Raw genomic sequence first — 27,252 nt, forward strand, 5'->3', positions numbered from 1 at the left:
CCATCCTGTTGTTTGACCTTTAAAAATGAATAAATTCTTCAGGAAATGATGCTTCCAAAAGGACAAAGGTTTTGAGCAGGTTTATGTTCTATCCTACAGCTCTCAGGCTATGATAGATAAAATAGAGCAATGTCACTGTCCCCAAAACTTGCTGGAGAGGCTTGAGACAGTCAGAGCCTGTATCTAGTTTTTCAGACAGGCAGCCCCACAGCGAGTTTTGTGCTCTCATAACTATATTACTTGCAACACCCATTGCTGATATTTTAAAGTTAAGAGAGGCATAGGATAGGTTATGAGAACTTCTCAGCTGTCTCACTCTGAAAATGTGACAACAGACAGACATCACAGGTAGAATAATTCTTCCTGTATTTTGGGCTCTGAGCTATAGGATCCAAGTGTGCCAATTCATACCCCACAGGAGGCCATCCTACTTTTTACTTGAGGCTGGGAATTCATAATTGCAGGGACCAGAGATTCTGAGACAGACCCTGAGGAAATTCCCTGCTCTGCAAGAAAACTGTAGAAAAAATAGCATCCAGAAGACTTTTCCTGTTACAGCTCTGCATCCCAAGACTGGGACATCTGGTATCCATTGCCCATCATGTCTGAACTACCCTTTCTAGGCATATCATTGTTTGGCCCAGATCTCCTCAGAGGTATTTCACACCAGACATTGGGTGATAAGTCTCTTTTGATGACTTTGTCAATAATTCAGAGCAGTAACTTAGGAATCAAGTTTATTACTGGAAAATAATATAAAGAAATTAATTTTAAAAAAGACTGTGTTGATCTCTTTCTCTCTTAGAAAAAAACAGACTTATCCTAACCACTGCTTCGCATTACTATTTCCTCTGATCTCATCTTATTAACACAATTCTAAAGTTTCTGTAGGGAGAATCAATACTGCTGCAGAGACATAACTTATTCATTTCAGATTGGTGCAAGCCTAGGGACTCAGTGGTTTCCCAAAAACCAAGCACACCAAACAAGCTTATCCATGCTATTTATACATTAAACTTAAAAAGTTAGTAGTTTTCCAAATCCATCCTCTTTATGAGGTTTGGTTAGTGATTTACATGCAACTGTGATATTGCTGAATTCTTCTGGGGTTTTCTTGATTAAAGAATACTAACTATTTGTTTTTCTGGTTAGGGATAGTTAAGTGTTCTTTACTTGTCTGATTAAACAAGAGAACAACTTAACCTAAGACAGCATTAGCGAAGTGTTGAGTGTCTTAAAAATTAACACAGTGCTGTAGTAGTTCAGCAGAATACTATGGAGCAACAGATTTTTAGAACTTGTGAAGGAGCCATATCTGTACCAGACCCAAACTTCATTTTCTCCTTGCTGATGTTCCGTATCTCTGAGGTAAAGTTAACTAAACATACAGCTCACTAAGAAGTGACATAAACTCTCTGCAACAATTGTGCCATCAAGACTGAGAGAATATGCCACCAAATCTCAACCCTGGATATGGGGAGAGCAGATATCATCTGCTCAGGGATCTAGTTAATAAGGTCCCCTGGAAACTGCTTTTGTAAACATTACAGTCCATCAGTGCTGGTCACTTTTTAAGTGCCATCTCCTAAGAGCATAGGAACAGGCAATTCTGTAATTCTGGAAGTTAAGTAAGCAGGGTGGAAAGCTGGTTTGGCTGAACAGGGTTCTTCTAGATCTTAAGTGGAAAATGCATATGGCCAGAAAAAGTAAGGTCATATGCTTGGTAATTGCCTCGCTCTCTAATTTGTCTAGATCTCTCTGCCCCAGCTACTTGACTACCAATGTTGCAATTATCTTCTCTGCTGCTTTTTTGGAGGTGGTAATTGAGAATTGATCAAAACTGCCTTTGAAGGCATGAAGATCCATCAGTTTCCTAGAGGATCTAATTAACTAATTCCATAAGCAGCCTGAAACCTGCCCTCCATAGCCAGGGTTGAGGCTTTAGTGACAGTTTTCCTCCTATCACTAAAGATTTGAAATTCATGGACACTATGGCCAAGACAGCCAGCAACTGCCACTTCACTCTTAAGTCATTCTCTGTTCACAAACAACAGACCTAGGAGGGCACCTTTCCTCGTTAACAGGCAAATCATACACTCTAATGTGTCCAAACAATTGTACAATTACTTCCTTAAATTGTTCACTACTCCAGGAAGGAGATTCCTACTATCCCAATATTTATGGGATAGATGATTAATAAACTTCAGCTGTTGAACCAGGAACTTTCTATCTGTTCTTTCAGCACTGTTAGTCACAGTTGTATATTTGTTAATTGGTCTTAATTAGAGGTTTTTTTTATAAGGCCTGTTTCTCTCTTTTTTTTTTTTTTTCCCAGTAACATTTTTGTGTCTTAAGCTAGTTTAAAACATAAATATGGCGTGTCAAACTTGCTTGTTATGTTGTTCCTGTCTTTTTTTGTTATGCTGTTTTCATTTGATATTTTACACAAAAGAAGTAGAGGGTTTTTTTTTTTCAGAATGTATTTTAAGTCAGTAAAGGAAGAGATGGTGCTGTAATCTGCAATGGGTTTCAGGATTTTCCTGTAGCTGTACTCATTAGAACATATTTTTAGGGATGAGACAAACTAGTAATCATGAAATGTTTATTTTCTTTAGTGGCTTGTATTGTGATAATGACATTCTTTTGTTAAATTAAGGTACCATGTTCATGTTCGTAAGCTGTTCTTGTTCATGGCTACTTGTAGATCATTTTTAAGTCACTAAAAAGGGAAAGTTATGTGCATTCATTTAAGGTATGATTCTGTGACTGAATTCATTTTACTCTTTGACTCTGTCATGTTTTTAGTAAAATATCTGTGCTTCAAACCATTCTTCTCACCTCTTTTCCCTGTCTTCAGTTTCATTTTGTTGGCGAATATATTGAATTTTTTCTTTTTCTCCTTTTTCATTCCAAACTGGAATGAGAAGAAAGTTAACATCTGCTGATACAATAATAATCAAGAAACAATACTGTTGTGCTACTGACAAAAGCAGGAAAGCAATTAAACTTTCTCTTTATTAAAACAAGCCACCATCAGTTTCATTAGGAATCTTCTAAACATTCTAAGAACTAATGTTATCTTGGTTTGTTGCTGCAAAACTGCATTTTTCCTGTTCCACATCTATGCTAGCAAGGCTGTGGAGACCACATGACGTAGGACTGTGTCGTATAGCTTGTTTTTCTTGTGCATTAACAGTGTGCTAACAGAATTTTCCCTTTACCTGCTCCTCAATTATATTTTCTATTCTATTTCTGTAAATATAATCTCTTCTTGTTATAGCTAAATAATTCTACTGTTACGTGATTTAACAATATTATTTTCATAATGCATTGTTTTACTTTCCTTCTGCTTTGTGACTTCCACTATTTCACAGTGATTTTTCCTTTGGCTAACTTCATATAGGTAAATCATTTCCTATATACAAATGTATCAACATTGTTTAATTCAATTATTCTCATATTATTTCTCAGACAACAAGACAGAAATTTTAATTTATTGAATCTGTAAAACATCTGTAAAATTTACACATGCTTAATCGTACTTGCAATCAAGTGAATCACTGTATTCTCCAGTTGACATGTAATACCTACCCTAGCAAATTAAAAAAAAACAAACCAAAAACGCATCTTTATTTCTGTACTAGTCCTGTATTAGCTTTCTTTGAAATGTCAAGAGAGCTCCTCATGCCTGTGCCATTTTGAATAAGCAATGGATAATTATGTTTCTTAAATTCTATATTTTAAAACTCTGACATAATCCTTTATTATGTTTTTTTTTTTTATTATTTATTTACTTGCAGAACTTTTTTGCTTAATAAAATAATTCAAATCTGTAAAGATTGCTTTGGTTTTCCAGAATAATTAGTCTGCATAGTCAGAAAGTACTATAGATATATAGTCACAGAACTGAATAAATTTAAAAAAAATTAATAATAATAATAAAAAAAAAAACCACAGCAATTTTCATAAGCAGAATAAACAATACTTACTTTACAAGTTGTATAGATGCTCAGGACATATACTTTCTTTCTAATTTCAAACAACCCTGGAGGCTATAGTGCTAAAGCTAAACAATGTTTAGATTACCATAATGCTAAAGTCTTCAGTAGCAAAAAAGAAGATATGTATTTACATTTCTGTAACTTATATAGTAGCTCTGGAGTCAACAACTGTGTTTCATCTTATTAATCCTGAATTAAAATACAGAACTTTTTAATTCTTAAAGATTAAAAAAAAAAAAAATGTAAAAAGAAATTGAAAGAAGATCTGCTATGTCATTGTAAACAGTAAGAAACTTGCATATGGTTAAAATCACAAAACTTCCAATATATATATTAAAAAAACTAACTGTTCTTTTTATATCAGATGAAAAATTAGCTTTGATTTACTTCATTTTACTAGTGGAAACCACTGTGGTAAGTCATAGATTTACAGAATTATGAAAATACAAGAAGAATATTGTGCATGTTAAAGAATAAGAGGGATTTTTAATATTGTTTCTACATTACATACTACTACTTCAATAATATGAGGATTCCATGGCCTACTTTTAAATAAAGATTTGGAAATCATGATGCTGTCCATAAAATATCTGTTAGTTTATTCATTTATCTTCTCAAAGTTAAAATTTTGCAGCATGTGACATCTTGATGTCAGATTCCTCAAATGCATAAAGCATGAATGCTATTGCCTACAGTAGAATACATTTTTCTACAGAATGATGAAGAGCCCAAATACAAATATGCCCGTAGCTGTACACCTATGCTTATTTTAGCTTTACTCCAACATACATTTATAAATTACGCAGTTTGCTTGCATTTTGAGTTGCACAGACCATCTCTGGACTGCCTAAACAGGACATACAATTTAATATCCAGTGCTGGAAAGCCAAGAAGTAGGGGATTGTGATTTAACCCTAACAACAGGACTTTCTGCGAGCAGAATAAAAGCACACTATCATAGTGGAACTATTTGCACTGGAGTCAGTAAGCTTTAAGAACTGAAATATCTTCCAGGATTGGGTACACAACTTTTATAACAGGCTACTGACCATCTCAATTTACCAAGGCCTGAATATTTTGCTGAATAATCTTGAACTATTTCACTTACTTTTTGGCCCATTAAAAACTTTTTCTCAATGCCTTATCTATTTGAGTCTGTTCTGTAATTTTTTTTTTCAGCAGTTTCACATCTTTTTTTTTTTTTTATTTATTCTCTACGTAGATCATATAATTTGATTCCACCAGTAAAACATAATACATTTTCCTGTCTCCTTCTTCTTTCTCCCAGAATCCTGTTATAAATGATATCTGTTTGATTTACAGTGATTGTCATTTGACTGTCATTTCCTTTTTCTTCCTACCATAAATATTTATATGAGTGAATTGTTAAGATAGCTTTAGCAAGTTCTTAAGATCATGCACATCACAGATATCCAGTTAAACCCTGAAAATCTCAAATCTTTTTTAAAAGCTCATCCTAAATATTTGACTAATATTTGACAAAATATAGGGTGTATATCATATTTGTATTTTCAGAAATCTAAGACATTTAGTAATTTCAATATATATAAAAACATTAGAAGATGGAAAAAAATGAATCCAATATTACTCTTTTTCTTTGGTGAATGAAATAGACTTCTGCTTTTTTTTGTTGTTTTTTACTGATTCTGACCTAAGATCTATTTAAGCTAGAAGAATGTAGAGGAAAGATTAGAATGTTTTAGATGGGATTCAGGTTCTGTTCTAATTTAATCTCAGATTGTTTCTTACTTGTAAAATTCAAAGACTCCAAAGAAAACCAGGTATCCTATACAGAGGAAAACTCATTGAATCCCTTAAAGTTCAGAACAGTCAGTGTTTCTCAGTTCTTTGTATTTATTACTTGTCCTTTCACACATTTATTTGAAAATAAATAAGAGGTCCTCCCTACTTTATCTACAGATAACATAAATCACATTTCTCTATGTTACTTGAAATACACAGAGATTCAAACATAGTGTTTAATATAATAAAAATATTATTGTTATATGAGTGCTACTAATTGCTGTAGCTTCTAAGTCAGACTGACACACTCTGTATATGCATTCATACTTGTTGCTGCTCTGGAAAGGTATAACAGAAATAATTAAAACTATTCTGTGAACAGCAAAGTGGCTATGTAAATTCTGAAGGTGCTCAGAAGATCTCAAGAGGCGTGGAGCAAAGCTTGTCTTTCAAAACAACGAAGTTTCATGATTCTTGCTTTAAAGTGGCAATCTGTTTTCTGAACTAATTCAAGGATGTTGACTGATAAGTCAGTTTGAAGGCTGACTGGAACAGGCACACCTGAGTTATAGTAAATCTGGTCTCATATCCACTACTCAGGTAAACAGCACGTTCATCTGAGGGTAACAAGGCCTGCAGAGACGTAACATGACTCCTGTCTAAAAAGGGATTGTTAGGACCTTGAATGTACTTAAAGAACAAAACAGCACTAGCTAACAAACAAACAGAAACTATGGAATTGTTCTTAATTTATTTATACTCAATCAATTAAGTGAAAAATACAAAGAAGTAAAATGTATTATGTATCTTCTGAGGGATTTGTGGCATTAGCAGTAGTAAAATGTGGTTGTTCTATCAGACCTAAGAAAATTTTTTGGTGGATGAAGATTTTACCCAAAATACAATTGGCAGATCTTTTTGTTGTTGTTGTTGTTGTTGTTGTTAGTTTGTTTTTGATCCTTTTACTCATCTGGAAGCATTGCACTTTTTAAGATATTTAGTAGTTTTCTGAAGAAACAACCCACAGTGGAGTTACATTGGTTATTTATCTTAATATTAGATACTGTCCCAGTACTATCGCTTTAGCAATGCCTTCCCAATAGATTTAATATTTCCTTAAAATAGCAGAACATATGTTAACTCAGCAATTAAATATGCAACCAACAAAGGGAATTTCAGTTTTTCTTGGCACTTTGGAAGAAAAAAAAATTGGAAATATTTACCTCTATATTTGGAAAAATATTCATGGACACACAGATTTAAATATAATTTCTATTGGTGTTCATATATATTTTATCCATAATCTGTATTTAAATAGAAGTTCAAACAGTATACTAAAATAAAGTACAAAAAAGCTAGTCAATATTCAAATCAATTGAAACTGGAACTTTCCAGAAGTATCCAAGCATGGAAGTATGCAGTTAAGATTTTATCAGGATCTCTCCCTACTTTGCAGGCAACTCCCTTCTCTGAAGTTGGAAAGATTTTTCGATGGGATAACATGTCATTGCCATTGCTGATGGGGAGATGTAGTAGATAGATGACTTATATTGCAGGATAAGTAAATACACATTTACTCTCTTTGAATCTAGATACTGATGAGTTTCCATTGATGGATAAATAAAATCTCTGGGCGTCTGAAGCCTCACTTCAAAGAGGGCAAGTGATACTTCTGGTCTTAAAGCTACATTAAAGATGTCTTTTCCAGGCAACATTGAAAATAGGAAACAGAATTTTTAGTAGTTAGTGAAAGATGCTGTCCTATGCTCAAGCAACATTAACATTTGGATTCACAGGGAGAGAAAAAAAATCATCTGTTTTCCTTTTCTTCTATTGAAGAGTGAAGAGTTGAAGAGTGACATAGTCTCAATTATGCTTTATTTACAAAACTCCATTTCCAGAGATCAAAACTACACAGTATGGCTTCAATTTTTCCCTTGGATGGAATGATTTTATCAATGTAGAATTTCTTGTAAAACAGATCTATCTAAAGAGAATATTTAAAAAAAAAAAAAAAAAGTAAATGTTTTTCTAAGTGCTCAATCTGATTGATATATTACCCAACAGAGTGATTTAACTACTTCATTGCTGAGACCTGATTCTTCTTTATGATAGAAATCTTAGCTTTTTGGAAAGTTAAATAGGAAAATATAGAGGGAAGGAGCTGGCAGTTTGTATTGAAACTAAATAAAAAATTTTCTATCCCCTTCAGAACAATTGCCAATTGGACATTTAACAGAGAAACAGTGAATAATTCTTCAATTTACTACGTACTGGAGTATGTTGTTTCATTTTGTTCATGCAGTATTTGAGTATTCAGCACTTTATCAATATGAAACTGCTTATAATTTTCTTTGAAATTGGTGACGTAAATTATTTATTAAATTTATTCATTACTCACTTCAGGAATTGAAAGCAGTGTCCAGATTTGCTTTAATAGAGAATTATCTTTTGGGAATCCTTAGATAAATTAAATTGTCCTAGATCTATTGGCTTAAATGATAATATGATAATTTACAGGTGTAAATCTGTATCCCAACAATTGTTAGCATTGGATATGAAGACAAAAATCTCTAAGAAAACAGCTGTCACAACTGGATCTGAAGAACAAAGCTAAGTGACATCCGCAGCTATTCAAGTTTACTCTTTTCACATGTATTTGAGGATGTGAAGGGAAGAAATTTGAGGAACATGCTTACACATCATAAAACCTGAGCGATTAAACAGGTTAAAGCAATCTATTAATTACAAGGGTTTTTAATATGTCACTTTCTTATTTTCTTTGTTTTCTTTTCTACTAGACACTATTTAACTGATAGTGTCCGTGTTTCTTGACAAAATACTTTAATTTCTATTGTGTTGTTGTTTCTAATTTACTTGAAATAGAAGTAATTTGAAATGTAAATATGTGAGCTGTTTCTAGTGTATGGAAAAACTAGACCAGGTGAGACGAAACTGATCAAGTATGTAAATATATTCCAGTTTTGAAGAAAGTAGAGTTGGATTTTATGGCATGTAAGATAAATATTACTGTGCCATCAAAAGCAGTTTCTAAGATTTTCTTTCCATACTTACCTTTCATCACATCAAGCCACAGTATTCCCAGCAAGCCAGACCGAGAATTAAATGGGAGTCTTGGATATATGATTAAATAAGGACTGGTTTTCTTAGCAATGAAAACATAATTTGTTAGATTATGTATGTATCTGAGCAGCAAAAAATAGTTCAGTAACATTTTTTTTTTTGCTGTCACAGAGTAGATGAGAAATAGGGCATTCTTTAACTTGTTAGAAACCTGTAACAAAAATCACAGCATAAAATAATGGTATTACTATCTGTGTATCTACCTTGGGATCTTACTCTCTTCATCACCATAGTTTCTGGTATACTTACACGAAAGTAGAAAGAACACTGGGAGGGGGCATTTGCCTCATGCTTGACTCTGACCTCCTGAACTGTGGGAAGGCGGTGTGAGGTATCAGGAGGCAGGATGGTATGAAGGGGCATGTGTTTTAGGGGAGTGAATGTATTACAATGGGAAAGGATGAAAGAGCTGCATTTTGCAATGGATAGGGAGGAAGAATTTTTAGCTGTGTTTTAAAATAAAGAACTATTTCCCAGTGAAGCTTTCACAAGCACTGAAAATTGATAGAAAAATTTCTTAATCAAAACGTTTTGCTAAGGCAGTGCTGAAGGCTGTCTTGCACTTAAGTATTTCAGAGGCAATTCTTTTTGGTTTGTGAAAATGGAAAATAATCATAAATAACAAAACAAAATACCAAACTTAGAAGCATACAAAAATAATTGGTTTCAGAATACTGTTTTTACTATTTCTATTTTCTTTGGAATAAAAACAGTAAGAGTTTACTGTTAAATAAAGATTGCCAGAGACTGATCTTCAGCCCTAACGTTTAATAGCAAAAATTATTTAACCTCACACTGTTCAGTTCTCCCTCTCTAATGCAGACAAGGTTGTTTTTTTTGTTGATTTTCTTTCCTGCGCCCTATATAATCCTGGGTGCACCTAAAGTGCTTTTGCTTTGTCAGTGCTCATTGCATTTATAGCATATGAAACAAAGTGAGCTTTTTTTATACTATGAAACACTGTATGTGTTACAAAATCAGTCTGAAACAAAATGCTGTTTGAAAGGCAAAGTTTTATAGGAAGTTTTGAGGGTGGAATTGCTACATCTGAAGCATAGCTCTTGGGAATAAAAAGGGAACTTTGCAGGAGCAGTTCCAAAATGGGACAGTATGTTAAATGAAGCTTAACAGATAGCTCTTAGGCTCTCTTTTGCATTAGCAATGCAGACATACCCAGTGAGACAATTTAAGTAGAACTCTAATTGGAATTAATTTCACCTAACCAAATACGAAACAGTTCCCTAAAGCTCTGGTGTCAGTGAGTAAATGCCTCTTGGAAGATAACATTTTAATATACACAGCTAAAATAAGTCAGATAAATTATTCACTATAAATTAAGCCTTTTTTTTTTCTTTTTTTTCTTTTTTTTTCTTTTTTTCTCTTTCTTTCAGTAGGCTTTCAAGTCAGCTAGATTTAAAGCTAGGTCTAGGCAATCATAGACAATATGCTTAAAACATGACTGGATGTACCCTATTGCAGAAGAATTCTATAAAATCTACTTACACTATTATGTGGATTATTTTTCTCTTATTAATATGAATTATTACCAACACATGTTGTGCACAGCAATCCAATTATTAAAGAAAATAGTAATTAATATTTTTTAAATACAACATTAGTACCTCAAAGACAAAACCTGGACATTGTTTTTTGCCCTAGCCTGTTGACTTAGCAGTAGATAAGGTCTCTCTAGTTTCTCAGTAGATAGTGAGTATGCTTCAGCATAATGAAGAGATAAATTATCCCTGAAAACAAAAAATAAAAAGGGAGCAAAAATACTGTACTTATAAACATTCTTTGAATTAAAGATATCTGTTGTTCACCTGAAGGTGAACAGGTAAAATTTGGTTGAATACTTCCGAGATTCACTGAGAATGTGAGAGCAACATCAGAAAACCTGAATTTTAAGAAATAACAGTTGCATTTTACTAATAAATACACAAATTCAGGACCTGAATTTTTTACTTTTTATCTCTGATAATCCTGTTATGATAGGAAAGTCCTATGTTGTTTTACTGTTGTACTTCTGCTGCCATTAAGTTTTGTATTCTGATCTCAGAGTCATTTATTGTTTGTGATCCAGAGTTACAAGCTGTTTGGAGTTAATTCATAGTTAACTTCATTTGTAGACAAATTTTAATCCTTTATTGGCATTTTTAATATCACACTGGCAGCAGTTTATTTCTCTGGTTTTCAGTGTATGTATGACCAGAAAATTGCACTTTTATTAAGAAAATAATTCTCAAGATCATTTGCATTTAAGTAAAGGAATTTTCCATAATAATTCTCAAGTCTTGAAACATTTGGACTATTCATGGTTATATTAAACATTAGAACAAAAAATGACATTTATCTTGTTCTGAGTTGTAAAAAAAATGGATAATTATAGCATAGTTTAGGGGATTCTTTTTCCTGTTATAAAACCATGTTTATTAACACTGAATGAAGCTCATTAAAAAATAAGTATTTCTGAATGGCTCTCAAAAGTATTCCCTATAAAAATATGAGATTAAACAGAAAGTAGAATCAAAACAAACTCCCCCACATAAATTCCACATAGTTTGAAAAGTCCCTCTCTGCTTTTCTCCTCCCACATAAAGGATGTGAGACAGGAAAAAAATCTTCATCTATTTATGTTGTCTCCACTCATAATTTCTAACAGATCCCTCATTGCCACTCACAGTAGTACTCCATTTCAAGAATTATGTATACATTTTTATTGTTAATTGATGTGACATTAGCTGAATTTTACCATGCTTTATATATATTTTGAAGTCATATATTTAATAAAACTACTCGTCTAGGAATTTTTCTTTCACAGTACCCATTCAGCTGAAAAAAGAGAATATCCCTATAGTCTTAATTAGGTTCAGAGATATTTATTTCATAGATATTTTAATGACAAACTCTTTAAAATCACTGCATTTATTAATAAAATTTAAATTAACTCTGATGTCACTATTACATGCCATTACATGTATATTAGGCAAGTTTTATTCATTGAAATTAGTAATGATATTTTTATGGCAACATTCACTTAAAGATGAAAAAAAATCAAAAATGTCAAATAACAGAATAAATGCCAAGTGTTTTTTCTTTTGTTTACGAGAAAAACTTGCTAGAATGTTTAGTTGAGTTCTGCAACTATCTTGTCTGTCAAAGCCTTATTAACATTAAAGAAAATTGGTTGCTTCAGATGTCAAGTCGTGGAAACTTGCTGAGCAGTAAGAAACACTTAGCAGTAAACTGATGAATTGATTATAAGATTTAAGATCAATAATTTCTCATTCATACAGAGGAATACATATGTGAATATCCCTCCATGTTTAGTAAAACTAGAGTCTTCACCATCACAAATTGGAATCCCCATTCTCTAGATACAGTAATGATAACAACACATTAACTGTGCCTGTATGTAAATGCCTGTTCACCCTTTGCTCACCAAACCACTTACCAGGTGCACAGCAGATGTACACACCATCTAAATGAGAGGCAATTCCTGATATCTTACCTGCAGTGCAGAGAGAAACCAGTCATCCTCAAGAGCTCTGTTCCTCTTTAGTAGCTTCCTACATGATCTGCTGATCTTCAGCCTTCAAGCATAATCCTAAAAACTCCCAGAAATTTTTCTATAATCATATAGTGGAATTTTATACTGAAAAACTTACAGTGATTGTTTCACTGATTACAAAGTGATTATTTGCGATTATTGACTTCAATTTATCTCACTCATGTCCTGAAATCAGTTCTCAGTGATCATTTGAATTTACATCCCACAGCTTTTTCCTCACTCTAATATTTAACTTTAAACCATCTCAAATAGACTCCAGTTTCATCCTCCCTCTAATGCTTTGCAACAACATTAGTTACCCTCAGCACTGACAGTTCAGTTGAAAATCTTATTGCTAAGTTTGAGCAGACCACCAGTGAATGTAAGCTAAAGATTTCCTATATACACAAGTGCTTTGGGAGGGAATACACTTCAGAAAGAGAGGTTCCTGCAGCAGGTTGTCCCTGTGGAGGTGCTTCTGAATTCATTATTCCTAATTCATTAAATTTCTGTGAACATACACTGTCTGTGTAGAAACTGAATTGAAATAAATATTTGACCAAATAAGTCATTTCAGCATCCCACTGTTCAGGACTCAACAGTCTCTTCCTGGTGCTTCACCTCACAGATGCCTCTAAATTTTGTACTGCTGGTGTTTCTTTTTAGGTAGCTTTATATTAGCTAATTCTAGAGATCTTGTTATCTATATAAACCTAGACAGTTAAGGGGGATGACTGTCTTTATGCTATGGTGGACTGATCTTGTCTCTCACAGTGCTCATGTTGAACTCCTATGTTAAGACCATGGGTGTCCAACTTCTTGATTGGACTGGGCCACACTGAGTTCAAAGGAATTGTCTTGGGCCATATATAAAATATATAATATAATTAATGTATTTAAGTATCAAAACTTTCTATATTTTTTCAATAAAACATAAAAAAGCAACAAAAACATAGTGGGATATTCGACCTTGTTTTTGTGAAACTAATGCATCAGTTCAATGGAAGTTGCAATACTTAGCAAATTCTCAAGATGACTGTCAGATTAATGATGCAATTTTACTCTTTTTTTTGAAGAGTATTCTTCATTTTTGAAAATATTTGTTTACAAATATACATACTGCCAAAAAGTGATGGCATGAATAAATAAAGTGAGGGATATTTCTCTCTGGTAAGACAGATCTGGTAAAGAGGCATGATTGAATTTGAATTTGAATTGAATGTCTGATTGCAACTCTATATATTCCATTTCAAAATTTGCAGGTAATGTAAGTCACAAATATAGCAAAAAAATGTTTTTCTTGTGGGTTGTTTTATTTTTTTCAATCTTGAAACTTACTCTCAAATTCTGTTATCAAAACAGAAAGCAAGGTTGCATATGTTTCACTGTTAACAGGACTGTGTTTAGCCAATGTATCAAAATGCATAAATTCATTCGATGTAACTTGAGTTTGCCATAATTGAAGTTTCATTTTGAAAGCTGTTCTGGTTTGAAACATAGTTGATCTTCACGTTTTTTAATCTTGTTATTCTACACAAATTTTCCTTTGGATTCCATAAAGGACTTGATTTCATTTTACAAATAATAAAATCTTTTTACCTTGACAACCACCTTACTTCAGAAAAGTAAATTATGTCCCCATAGTCATCATCCATACTGTTAATTAACTCCTGCAATTGCGGATGATCCAGTCCCTTGAACTTCATGAAATTAGCATCTTTGATGACAATTTGCATGACATTATCTGTTTTTAAAACTTTCACACACAAATTTTCTTGATATATGTTGCAGCAATATTTCATCAAATGTGAGTTGCTGGCAGTAATTATATTGTCTTCTATTAATTTTATAAGTTGCTCTTACTGTTCACTGTCAGGGCTCTATCTGTAGGTATACCAGATTTGTTGACAAATGTTGAAAAAAGTCATTTTAATGTAATTTTCACTGGTTGATACTAATCAAGGGAATTAGTTGTATCTTTTAGTGGCATCAAAGAAGCATTTTCTTCAGTGATATCACATTTGTTATTAATATCACTAATAAAAATGGCAAGTTGAGCCCCATTTGTAGTGTCAGTACTCTCACTTGTCACCAGAAATCAGAAATCACAGAATCACCAAGGTTGGAAAAGACCTTCAAGATCATCCAGTCCAACCATCCATCTATCACAAATAGTACACACTAAACCATGTCCCTCAACACAAAATCCAGCTGTTCCTTGAACACCTCCAGGGTCGTGACTCCACTACCTCCTGGGCAGCCCATTCCAATGCCTGACCAGTGAAGAATTGCCTGAATCAGTGAAGAATTATTTCCTAGCATCCAAGCTCAATCTCCCCTGGCACAACTTGAAACTATTCCCTTTAGTCCTATTACTAGTCACACGAGCGAAGAGGCCGATCACCAGCTCACTACAACCTCCCTTCAGGTAGTTATAGAGAGCAATAAGGTCTCCCCTGAGCCTCCTCTTCTCCAGACTGAACAACCCCAGCTCCTTCAGCTGCTCCTCATAAGGCCTGTCTCCAGACCCCTCACCAGCTTTGTTGCCCTTCTTAGAACCCGCTCCAGGGCCTCAGTGTCTTTCTTGCTGTGAGGCGCCCAAAACTGGACACAGTACTTGAGGTGCGGCCTCACCAGAGCTGAGTACAGGGGGACAATCACTTCCCTGTTCCTGCTGGCAACACCGTTCATGATGCAAGCCAGGATGCCATTGGCCTTCTTGGCCACCGAGGCACACTGCTAGCTCATGTTCAGCCAAGCATCAATGTTTAGCCGAGCATCAAGTACCAAAGTATATGATTTGAAATTAACACAGCTTCATTCTCCTTTTTTTTTTTTTTTTTTTTTTTAATATATATACATTTTCCTATTTCACCAATTTGCCTGGATACAATCTGCTGAGACACAGATATCAGAAAAATCCATTTATTATCAGGGTAAGTTGCATCTGCTACACTTCCCATGTATTGCCTATTAAACTCACCATCAGGAAACTGTTTTGATTATTTTGCAATAAGATTTGCTGCAATATAACTAGCTATAATAACAAAGACTGTTTGAATTCAATTGTAATATTTATAAAACATTTTGTTCTTCAGTTCCACTATTTTGTCTATACAAAACATTCCTTGATACACATCAAAGTTGGCAGCATGTTATTGCATGTAATGTCTTTTCAAATTTCAATCTTTGAAAACTGACACAACTTCCTTACGAATTAAGCATAGTGCCATGTAATTTATCTAGACAAAAGACTACTCATCTGTCCATTTTTCATAGAACACTCTTCCTTCATGAACAATTTATGTTATTCTGGGGTACTGTTTTCTCTTGACATGACATGGGATAGGTTGAAATATTATTATTGTTAATCAACTGTGCTTTATTCACTAAGGGCACAAGTTCACGTAGCATGTAATGCACACAGGTTTCGATTTGACTGAGTGTGTGGCAGGCATGAGAGGTGGAGTCAGCACTGCACCATGCCCTCTCTCCCACAGTGTTCTCTTGTTGCCTATTGCATTCTACCCTTAAGCTAGGCACAATCGACAAATGAAAAATATCTCTGAATATCATGCAATAATGTTAACAATTTACAATCTTGTGCTGCCACATTACTAGCTGTCAGGGGCTGCATGCTGCCTGTGGGCCTCAGGTTGGGCATGCCTTGTTTAGATGAACTTCTATTTTGCACAAGTTTTTATTTATTGTTTAATATTTATTTTTTATTTTAAAGCAGACATTTATGATTTTTGGTGGAACAGAAGCCAAATAGGTAATCCAGTTTTGAAGGTTTTCAGGTAGAAGAGGTGAATTGTTTGCTATATCTGTAATTGGTATTTATTTTCTCTTGTTTGTAAAATAAGCAAATGCAAATTAGCTTATTTGTTCAGAGCTATATGCCTTAATTTTATAGAATATCAGTAGGGTGTATAAAGCTGTTTGTTTTCTTGCTATATATCAATTCTTGTAGAAATAAATATTTTCTGACAGGAATAGAAGGGATCATGCAGCAAGCTGTCAGTCAAAAGGTTGGTGATATATGCCCTTAAGTATAGAATGTGTGCACATACATGATCTTTACTGACTATTCAATACAATTTGCTGAGTTAATCTGGGCATGATTTACAATAGAAGCTATTCATATTGAACTGATACAGAAATTCTGTCTGTCTCAAATAATCACTCTTTGGCTAGTTCAGCAGAAACTACTTTCAGATTACCTTCTAATACTAGTCATCACCAAGTCCACTGGATATTTGAATGTCCAGAGTGCTTTTAGTCCTCCCTATGAACAGCAATGAAAGTACAGAATAACTTCTTCCTCATTAAAGAGGGGAAAGCACAATGAATAATTTTATTTCAGTGCTTCCTTTAAAATTTATGTATTAATAAGAGTTTTATTTAAAAAATATCTAGCTCTTTCTTGGCAAAAAACTACAGCATCATCTCATAGAAAAGAATCATAGAATCTAGAATCATAGAATCACTCAGGTTGGAAAAGACCTTAAAGATCATTGAGTCCAACCATGACCTAACCATACTAGCCTAACTAACAACCTTCCGCTAAATGATATCCCTGAGCACCACATCCAAATGGCTTTATTCATGTTCCTGTATACTTCTATCTTTGGCATCTTGGATTTTTGTAGAAAATATTGTCTGTTACATACTCAGAAGCTTGAAGTATTAGTGCAGTGACTATGCCATAATGTGGACAATTTGCAAATTATTGATAAAGTTTGCTTACCCTATCTTCAAATATGTGTTGTAGGCTACTTGTTTGGATTTGTTCTGTTCATTGCCTAAGGGATTTTCCCTACAGGATATCTACAGTTAGATTAAAATATTTATGCTATCAATTGTATCAGTCAGGCATAAATGCAGTAATTTTACCTCACTTATAACATATATTATAAAAAAATAATAATACATTAATAAGCAGATGTGTTGCAAAAATGAGAAGCTAAGCAAACCAACAAACACAGGATAACCTTTAAAACACTTCAATCTCCATTGTACTCTTTCAGAACAATAAATGCTAATGATCAGATTTTTGGGGAAGTTTATTAAAAAGATGCCCAGCAATTAAGTTTCTTTCTCATGGGAGAAGCTGAAGTAAACTTTTTTTCTGAAGAATACATAAATTTCAGGAGATTTAGATTTCCAGTTCTGTTTCCCAGTTCAGACATGAACTAAATGCAGTATCTTGTACTTTGTAGGAAAATATATTGTATATTTATTATGGAAGACATTTTACTGTGCAATACTCTTTTTTGCAGTAAAATGGCAGAACATTTTATGTTTTGTTAGCTATTTTAATATATTCTAGAAGCAGAAGGTTTAGTTTTCAAAGGTGAGAATAAACTAACTTTAGCCAAGGATATGCCCAGGATATGATATATGTTCACAAAAAAAATAAACTCTTATTTAGCAGCCTTGTCTGATCTTGTGTGAAAGGGCTACAGTATTTGGATATATATGGGCAAGATGCCATCTCATAATTACACATGAGAAATCAACATATTTCAGTTAAATCCATGCAGTAATAATATCTCCTCTTTCAATTTTTCACTGAATTAAAATGTTCATTTCTGAAGGAAAAAAAGTCCAACAAAGTATTTCTTTTCTATCATTGACAAAATAAAGATTTATGCTTATATATAGCAGTTGTAAGTCATGACGGTTCTCCAATTCAAGGGTAAAAGAGGTAAATAAGATCTTAAATGATGAAATACATAAAGCATAAACCTAAACTGTGATCTTGTATGAAGCTAAAGTTATATACAAGCTGTGTAGCATTTGAGAAAAAAATGTCCTTCTGTGAAGAAATAAATGTGTTTTCTTTTCCACTTTAGAACTTGGTAGTGCTTGTAGATGGTAACATTAAAAAAAAAAGAAATCTAATCGTGTTCTGGCTTGAGTTCTTCTGGGGTATATTTCATTCTGGCAAGATAAACTGTTTAAAGCTACTAGTGTTTATATTGGAGCATGTAATGGAGTTATACTCACAACTGATTCAAAGCTTCCAGGAGATAGGAATAACTTGTTCTCATCATGTAATAAAAGTGACTCATTTGAGAAAAATTTGGGATGAGATTCTATTAGCAAAGCATCAGACATGAGTAAGGGTGTCAGAAAGAGACTGTGAGATAACAGTAGATGCACATAGGTTATTCTTTGGAAAAAACAAAAACAAAAACAAAAAAACAACCAACATTGTATTGAAGAAAGATCAACAATACTTCTAAGACTTGCTGGAGAGTCATATTACATCTGCAGGTAGCGAATATTCTCAAAGAGATAAGAAGTTCAGTAATAGTCCACAGATTTTTAGAACTGTTAAAAGGAAGAGAAAGAATTTCATTTATAGACTCCAGCAACAGGATGTCTACTGACAAGGGGTGAACAAATATACCTCCCATTATTCATTCTATCATCAATAAATTAGTCTGTATTAGAGACGAGTTAGAATGATGGGCTTGCTTACTTTGATTCAAACTCATCCATTAATATTTGGATAAACTAATGAAAGAAGTAAAAAATAATTGAAGAAAAGTCAAAACAACTTTCATTCTGAAAATAAGTGTCAGACCAACATGAATGTACACAAATTCTCAGATTCTTTGATTAATATACATCTATGAAAACTTGACTAAAATACATGAACATTAAAAGGGAAGCCATTTGACCTATAATCCTTCTGTGCTTTTATCTCTGGATTTAAAAGTCTTACGAAAAAACATACCAAAGATTTTAAAAGGAATTTCAGGATAAACTATGCTTCTTTTCTTGGCTCTAAGAATTTTTTCCTAGCTAGATTGGTCAGATTAGTGAGGTAGTTTATGTAAGATGACAGCAAGTATTTGATGGTGATTTAAAATTATGTGATGCTCAAAACATAAAGCTTATGTCTTGGAACAATTAAGATGTTACAGAGTATTGAAAAACTGTCTGCAGGCACCATTTTTATATGAGCTGTGTTCCTAGTGATCGATCAGAAAAATTGGACTAAAAAATCTGAATTATTCATCAAAACCAAACTTTTCAGTACTTTGATTTTTTTTTAATGCAATTTTTAGCTATTTATTATTTTTAATACAGACTGTTGAATTCAGAGCAAGAGTAGAATTCCTTGGGAATCAGTTATTCCTTCTGGTCCATATTATGTTTGTTCTGTGGTTAATTCTTAGACATTCATGTTCTCCAGACTACCCATACACGTAGTAAATGTAGTAGAATAGCTTAGTTTGGAGGGGACCTTAAAGTTCATCTAGTTCCAATCCCCGTGCCATGGGCAGGGCTCCTCCCCACCAGCTCATGCTGTCCATGGTTGCACTCCAAACTTGCACTGAGCACCTGCAGGGCCCCCACAGCTTCTCTGGGTAAAGAGTCATATAAAACATTGTTATTTGATTTTTATTTTTTATATTTTTAAATAAGCAACTATCCATGTGCAGTTTCTTATTTATTTTTAAAGTGTTTTGCATGGTACCAACATTTGAAACTAAACTTTGTCATCAATTTTACAGCTCTTTCTAAGATAAAAGATAGGTACAAATATTCAATGGACTTAATCTTTTACCAAATCTCATAGTCAGTACAGTTAATGGAAGTATTTTCAAAGCATTTCTAAACTTCATAAAGAGAAAACATTTTTCCTAATCTTTTAAAAATGCGCTTGAGGAATATTATATTTATGATATTTACTTAACTTTAATAAACCGTGAACTGTAAATAACAATAGATAACAGAACTTTGAGGGAGTTATATACAAAATGTTTTGTCCTTAGAAATGGACTTTCTGAAACTAAAGCTTTCATGAGAACCTAAGTGAAATTCAAATGTATAAAAATGAATTTCTCATGGGGGAAAAAGAAAAAAAAAAGACAAGGCAAGGAAAAGAATGAAGATTGCCTATGATTTTGGAGGTCTGAATAAAACATCTACTCTGATTATTTGCAGTTATGCTATAAATTTTGGTTTCTGAAAAAAAAAAAAAACAACCTTCCAAAATTCTAAAAGTAGTTTCTTGTTTCAGTATAAAACTGTGCTATGTTTTAGCCTGCCAGACAGCTAATCACCACACCTCAGCTGAGCTGAGCTGCAGAAACTTATAAAGTACAACAAACCTGACCCATACTAGATGTGTATTTTAAGATGACTTTCACCCTACATTTTCTTGACTAAAACTAGTCAAATTTTAGTGACTCTATTCAGATTAATCCCTTTCTTGACTTATTTACCATTCTTGGATTTCTGTGTGTGTGTATGCTCTTGTTAATGTACATAAATTTCTCCAAAAGTAATGCTTTCTGTTTTATTTTTCCTTGAAAATTATAACACATACAAAGAGCACTATAACGCTATTTTATAGAGGAAATTCTCAAATTCTCAGCTATAAAACATTATTTTTTCAATGTATCTATTCATTTTCACCAGCAATGAACAAGAGCCTACATTCTGCACTGGTAAAAATCTGTGCCAGTGACCCAGTGTTTCACTGTTGCTATGACAGTGTCATTGCAATGAATATGTTACCCATGCAGTCTGTCTTTCATTGGCCTGAACAGATGAAAGTCAGAAGGCACCAAAACCAGACAATCCAGCCAAGATTGGCAGTGTGATTCCACTGTCTTCAAACTGACATGAGGCAGGGTTGGTTTATCATGTTATCATGTAATACCTGTACAGGTATACCCTTCTTTGGGTAAGGAACTGGCTAGAGGGCCATGTCCAATGGGTAGTGGTTAATGGAGTTAAGTCCAGCTGGTGACCTGTTTCAAGTGGTGTCCCCTAGGGGTCGGTATTGGAGCCTATCTTGTTTAATATCTTTATTGATGACCTAGCTGAGGGGATTGAGTGTACCCTCAGGAAGTGTGGCAGATGACACCAAGTTGGGAGGTGGTGTTGATCTTCAGAGGGATCTAGATAAGCTGGATTGCTGGGCTGAGGTGAATGGGATGAGATTCAATAAGGCCAAGTGTTGGGTCCTGCATTTTGGCCACAACAACCCCATGCAGCGCTATAGGCCTGGGGACGAGTGGTTGGATGATTGTGAAGAGGAAAGGGACCTGGGGGTGTTCGTTGATGTTCGGCTGAACATGAGCCGACAGTGTGCCTAGGTGGCCAAGAGGGCCAATGCCATCCTGGCCTGCATTAGAAATAGTGTGGCCAGCAGGAGCAGGGAGGTGATCATCCCCCTCTACTCAGCACTGGTGAGGCCGCACCTCGAGTACTGTGTTCAGTTTTGGGCCCCTCACTACAGGAAAGACATTGAGGCACTGGAGCACATCCAGAGAAGGGCAATGAGACTGGTGAGGAATCTGGAGCACAAATCTTATGAGGAGCAGCTGAGGGAGCTGGGATTATTTAGTCTGGAGAAGAGGAAGCTCAGGGGAGACCTCATTGCACTTTACAACTTCCTGAAGGGAGGTTGTGATGAAAAAGGGTCTGGCCTCTTCTCCCAGGCAAATAGTAGGACCCGAGGAAATGGCCGCAAGTTGTACCAGAGGAGGTTTAGGTTGGACATTAGGAGAAGGGGTTGGTGGAGTTGCCATCCCTGGCAGTGTTCAAGAGACATCTGGATGAGGAGCTACATGTGGTAGCAATGGTAATGAGAAGATGGTTGGACTAGATGACCTCACAGGTTTTTTCCAACCTTGGGTGATTCTGTGATTCTATGGTTCTATGGTTCTATGTTGCAAGAGAAAGGTGTTCTCTTTTTCTGGCCTGACTCTTGAAGTTGGAGCCTTCAGCTTAGTCAGTGTTGTGATCTAGCAGAGACAGTTCATAGTTTTTCTGGGTTCCAGGAAATCCAAAAGGATCGCTCCTTTCCTGTCCCAAAACAGTGAGAATCACTTTACCTGCTGAGGGTGGTGTTTAGAACAGGAAAATGAAGAAACGATCACCTTTGGCCTCATATTGTCTTGATAGATCCTGATAAAATTTGCATATGCAATTTTTTTTTCTGCTCATGTATGAGCAATCATGGGACAGATCTGGTGCCAGCTTTGTAGCATTCCAACATTCTTATTATTATTTTCAACACACTGAAGCTGATGATTCATCTCTGTACACAGTTCCCTGGTTATAATACCGTGCTCACATCCAGTGTTTGGATCAAGATAACTGTCGAATAACTATTTTGATTTTTTGTTTCATTCACTTCAGTCCGTAAAATAACAAATTAACTTTTTGCTAATACTTATGATTCACTTACAAATGAGTCAGGTAGCAGAAGTGTCAGTCTTTGATTACATGCATTTTTTTTTTTTTTAAGCAACACTGCTATTATTCTCTAGCAAAATGTATAATCTATACATTAGTGGCCAATTTGCCTTACATATTTTTTCTACGTGAAGTACAATTACAGTTGCTGTCATTTTTTCTCAAACAAAATAAGTGTCCACAATTGTTTTTTCGCTCACCCTGTAGTGAGGCTGATGAAACTGGGTGGTACACGAGGAAGTAACCCTTGAGGTGAAATTTGGTTTGGCTTGTCTGTTGATACATCTACTATATGAAGTATCATTTAATATAAACATTGAAAAAGAAATAAATTTGATGTCTTCAATTTCATCTTATCAATTCTTAAAGCTGGATCTGACTGATCACAGGCTTGAAGCTTTTCCAATTCCGGAGAGTACTATCTTGGTCTGAAGAATTTATATATATATATATATATATATATATTTTTTTTTTTTTTGAAAAAAAAAGGAAAATAAGTATTAGCCTTCATCATCTCTTTCTCATACAGTACTAATAGTCCTTAGTGCCAATCTGAAATTGAATTTATTCAGGGAAATGAGATATATTTAAAAAATAAAATCAGTAGTTTCACAGAATCACAGAATCACAGAATTGCCAGGGTTGGAAGGGACCTCAAGGATCATGAATCTCCAACCCCCCTGCCACATGCAGGGCCACCACCATTCCACCTAATGCTAGACCAGACTGCCCAGGGCCCCATCCAATCTGGCTTTGAACACCTCCAGGGACGGGGCATCCACAACCTCCCTGGGCAGCCTGTTCCAGTACCTCACCACTCTCTCCGTAAAGAATTTCCCCCTGACATCCAACCTATATCTCCCTTCCCTCAGCTTAAAACCATTTCCCCTTGTCCTGCTGTCACTCACCCTTTCAAAGAGTTGATTCCCCTCCTCTTTGTAGGCTCCCTTTAGGTACTGAAAGGCTGCAATGAGGTCACCCCGCAGCCTTCTTTTCTCCAGGCTGAACAAGCCCAGCTCCCTCAGCCTGTCCTCATAGGGGAGGTGCTCCAGTCCCCTGATCATCTTTGTGGCCCTCCTCTGGACCCTCTCCAACAGCTCCCTGTCTTTCTTGTACTGGGGGCTCCAGACCTGGACGCAGTATTCCAGATGGGGCCTCACAAGAGCAGAGTAGAGGGGAACAATCACCTCTCTGTCCCTGCTGGCCACCCCTCTTCTGATGGAGCCCAGGATCCCATTTGCCTTCCGAGCCGCAAGGGCACACTGCTGGCTCATGTTAAGTTTTTCGTCTACCAAGACCCCCAGGTCCTTCTCCACAGGGCTGCTCTCAAGGACTGCTCCTTCCAGTCTGTAGGGATGCCTGGGATTCCTCCGGCCCAAGTGCAAAACTCTGCACTTTGCAGTGTTGAACCTCATCAGGTTCACCCGGGCCCACCTTTCTAGCCTCTCGAGGTCCCTCTGAATGGCATCCCGTCCTTCAACTGTGTCAACCACACCACTCAGCTTGGTGTCGTCAGCAAACTTGCTGAGGGTGCACTCAATTCCGTCGTCAATGTCATTGATAAAGATGTTAAAGAGCACCGGTCCCAAGACAGATCCCTGGGGGACGCCGCTCGTTACCAGCCTCCACCTGGACATAGAGCCATTGATGATCACCCTCTGTCTGCGGCCTTTCAACCAGTTTCTTATCCATCGAGTGGTCCACCCATCAAATCCACATCCCTCCAGTTTGGAGAGAAGGATGTGTTGGGGGACCATGTCAAAGGCCTTGCTCAAGTCCAGGTAAATGACATCGGTCGCCTTTCCCTTGTCCACCGATGCCGTCACTCCATCATAAAAGGCCACCAGATTGGTCAAGCATGACCTTCCTCTGGTGAAGCCGTGCTGGCTGTCACGGATCACACGCCCTTTCCTCATGTGATCAAGCATGTCATCCAGGATGATCTGTTCCATGATCTTCCCAGGCACAGAGGTGAGACTCACCGGCCTGTAGTTCCCAGGGTCCTCCTTGCTCCCTTTCTTGTAAATGGGAGTGACGTGACCCTTCCTCCAGTCATCCGGGACCACACCAGACAGCCACGACTTCTCAAATATGATGGAGAGCGGCTCGGCAACCACCTCAGCCAGCTCCTTCAGAACCCTGGGATGCATACCATCCGGCCCCATAGACTTGTACACATTCAGTCTCATGAGGCGGTCTCGGACCTGCTCTGTCCTCACAGCAGGGGGGGATTTACCACCCCAGTCCCCACCCAGAGGTGTAGGGATGCAGGGCTCAGGGACGGAAGGAGTACTGGAGTCCTGGCTGCCAGTGAAGACCGAGGCAAAGAACTCATTCAGTACCTCGGCCTTCTCTTCGTCCGTTGAAACCAGTTCTCCTTTTACGTTTACCAGTTTAGTTTCTCAGAGACAAAGCAATGTCAAGGATGTTGCTGACAGTAATAGAGCTGGAAGTAGTTGGAAGTGAAAACTGAATACTCAAAGTTAATTATGACTAATTAAAAAATATTTATCTTTAGAAACTTAAATGTATCTCTAGGAAGAAACATTCTTTAGCCCTTTCTTATTTATGCTAATTCACATATTAAAATCTCAACACATCCAAAAATTTCAAGCAGAGATTTACAGGTAAAAACATGTCACTTTTAGATGAAAAAAAATAACATTTTCTTTTCAGATCAATTTGTAAATTTTCAGATTCCTTTTCCTTTTCAAGTCAATGTGAATGTCCTGCTTCAAGCTGAGATTTCTGTTATTTTGTTTAAAAGTGACAGCTCTTAGTAGGCCAGCACATTTTAGCTTTGTTATTCAAGGAAAAGAATTAATGGGTTCAGGACATGTAAGATGTTGAAATATAACCATAATTTCATTTATTATTTAATTACGGTCTTGTTATTTAAAGCGCTCACACAGTGTGTGTTTATATTTGTTTCTTAATTTTACATTCAGGGCATCACTGTTTTTATAAAACACATATGGAATCTTCTTAAGCTAATTTAAATAGATATTAAATATGTAAAAGCAACAGAAGTAAGAGTAGGCATGACTCTCTTCATAGTTCAGGCAGTGTTTGCACTAAAACTCAAATACTGATTGTTAGAATATAAAAATTCTCATATAATTGAGTGCAATTCCATATGAACAAGCCAAACGTATAAGTGAAATAACATTCTCTGGAATTACTATTTTCTGGGATTGTTCATAGGAAGAAGAAAAAATACTTTGTCTTGAAAAGGAATTCCAACAGCAGAGCAGCTTTACATTATTAGATGTAGATGGAAAGTGTGCAATAAAATTCTGATAAGAAATGGCTGGCACAGGAAACTCCTACAATGGCTATATAAATATCACAAATTCAGTATGGTCTTCTAAGACAATTGGAAATGTTAAAACCAGGTATATATCACACATCAATTTAATTTCAAATTTCTATTTAAAGCTCTCTGTTAAATATAGATTTTATTTTAACTTTATTGACATTAATATAATTAAGTAGTGGAAAAAAAAAAAAAAAAAAAAAAGGATAATATATAGAGCAAAACTTGATAACTTGAATTTGAAGGGAAGAATTCTTTCTTTAGAGAATCCATACTGACTTTTTTCTTAATAGCTAATTGTAGCTGCACTGGGTGAAGACAGAATGACTCTATTCTCCTATTCTATGAAAATATTCCAAGCTGCATTACCTTTCTGATACTGTAAATGATTAGATATCCTGGAGTGACTTAGTATGTCAGGCTCTAGCTTTTGACTCTGCAAAGGAATTTTTAAGGAATAGAAATAATGATTTATTAAGCAAGCAACACTGCATAGGTGGAAACTCTTTTGAAATATATCTGAAATTGGTGAATCTCATATGAGATACTAATCAGAGACAGAGGCTGTGGCAAATCTGAACAAATGGATGATTGTTATTACAGTGTTCACGGAACTGAACAGAATAGTGGGGGAAAAAAAAACATTTCCCACCTTCCAGGTATCTTCGGTAGCTGCATCTTTCAGCTGATACTACATATTATTTTTCTTCTTGTCAAAGAAAGATTCTGTATTAATTGTTTCTGTGTTTGTTCACCCTCTCAGATGACGACATAGACAACATAAAACTAAAAAATGGGAAGAAGTATATATGAAGAGAAGAAAAAAAAAGGTAAGAATGTAGCGAGGAAAGATTTTATTGGGTGGAAAGGGGAGGATGTCAAGAATGAGGCAAAAATTTGACTGTCTTACAGTAAATTTGAAATAAGCCTTAATAAAAATAGAAAAATAAATCACAACTATTCATGTTTTTCTGAATGATTTATATTTTTTCCTAGTGCACATATTCTACGCAGTCTTCTGGGAAATACCATAGTCACAAGCCGATTTGGCATACTCAGATCTGAAAAACAGACTTTTTTAAAAAATGAAATTTAATTTTGAAATGCAAATAAATCTTAAGAGAGACCAAAATATTATTGAAGTCATTATGAGGTGTGTTTATTCAGCATAGTTTAGCTACATTGTGAATTTAAGACACAGACTTCAGAGACAAGACTGAAATATTTGGTTGAAATATTTTATCTCC

General features: G+C 35.3%; 1 long non-coding RNA gene across 1 annotated transcript in view; it reads left to right on the forward strand.

The window, feature by feature from the left end:
- LOC149920020 (uncharacterized) overlaps positions 1-27,252 on the forward strand; it is a 97,059-nt gene that overhangs the window by 65,571 nt on the left and 4,236 nt on the right. Inside the window, exon 5 of the long non-coding RNA XR_016463614.1 lies at positions 26,769-26,835. This is a non-coding gene — a long non-coding RNA (uncharacterized LOC149920020). The remainder of the gene's footprint in view (positions 1-26,768; positions 26,836-27,252) is intronic.

Source organism: Phasianus colchicus, chromosome 1, assembly GCF_987193195.1.
Source record: "Phasianus colchicus chromosome 1, bPhaCol1.hap1.1, whole genome shotgun sequence".
NCBI classification, from domain to species: domain Eukaryota; kingdom Metazoa; phylum Chordata; class Aves; order Galliformes; family Phasianidae; genus Phasianus; species Phasianus colchicus.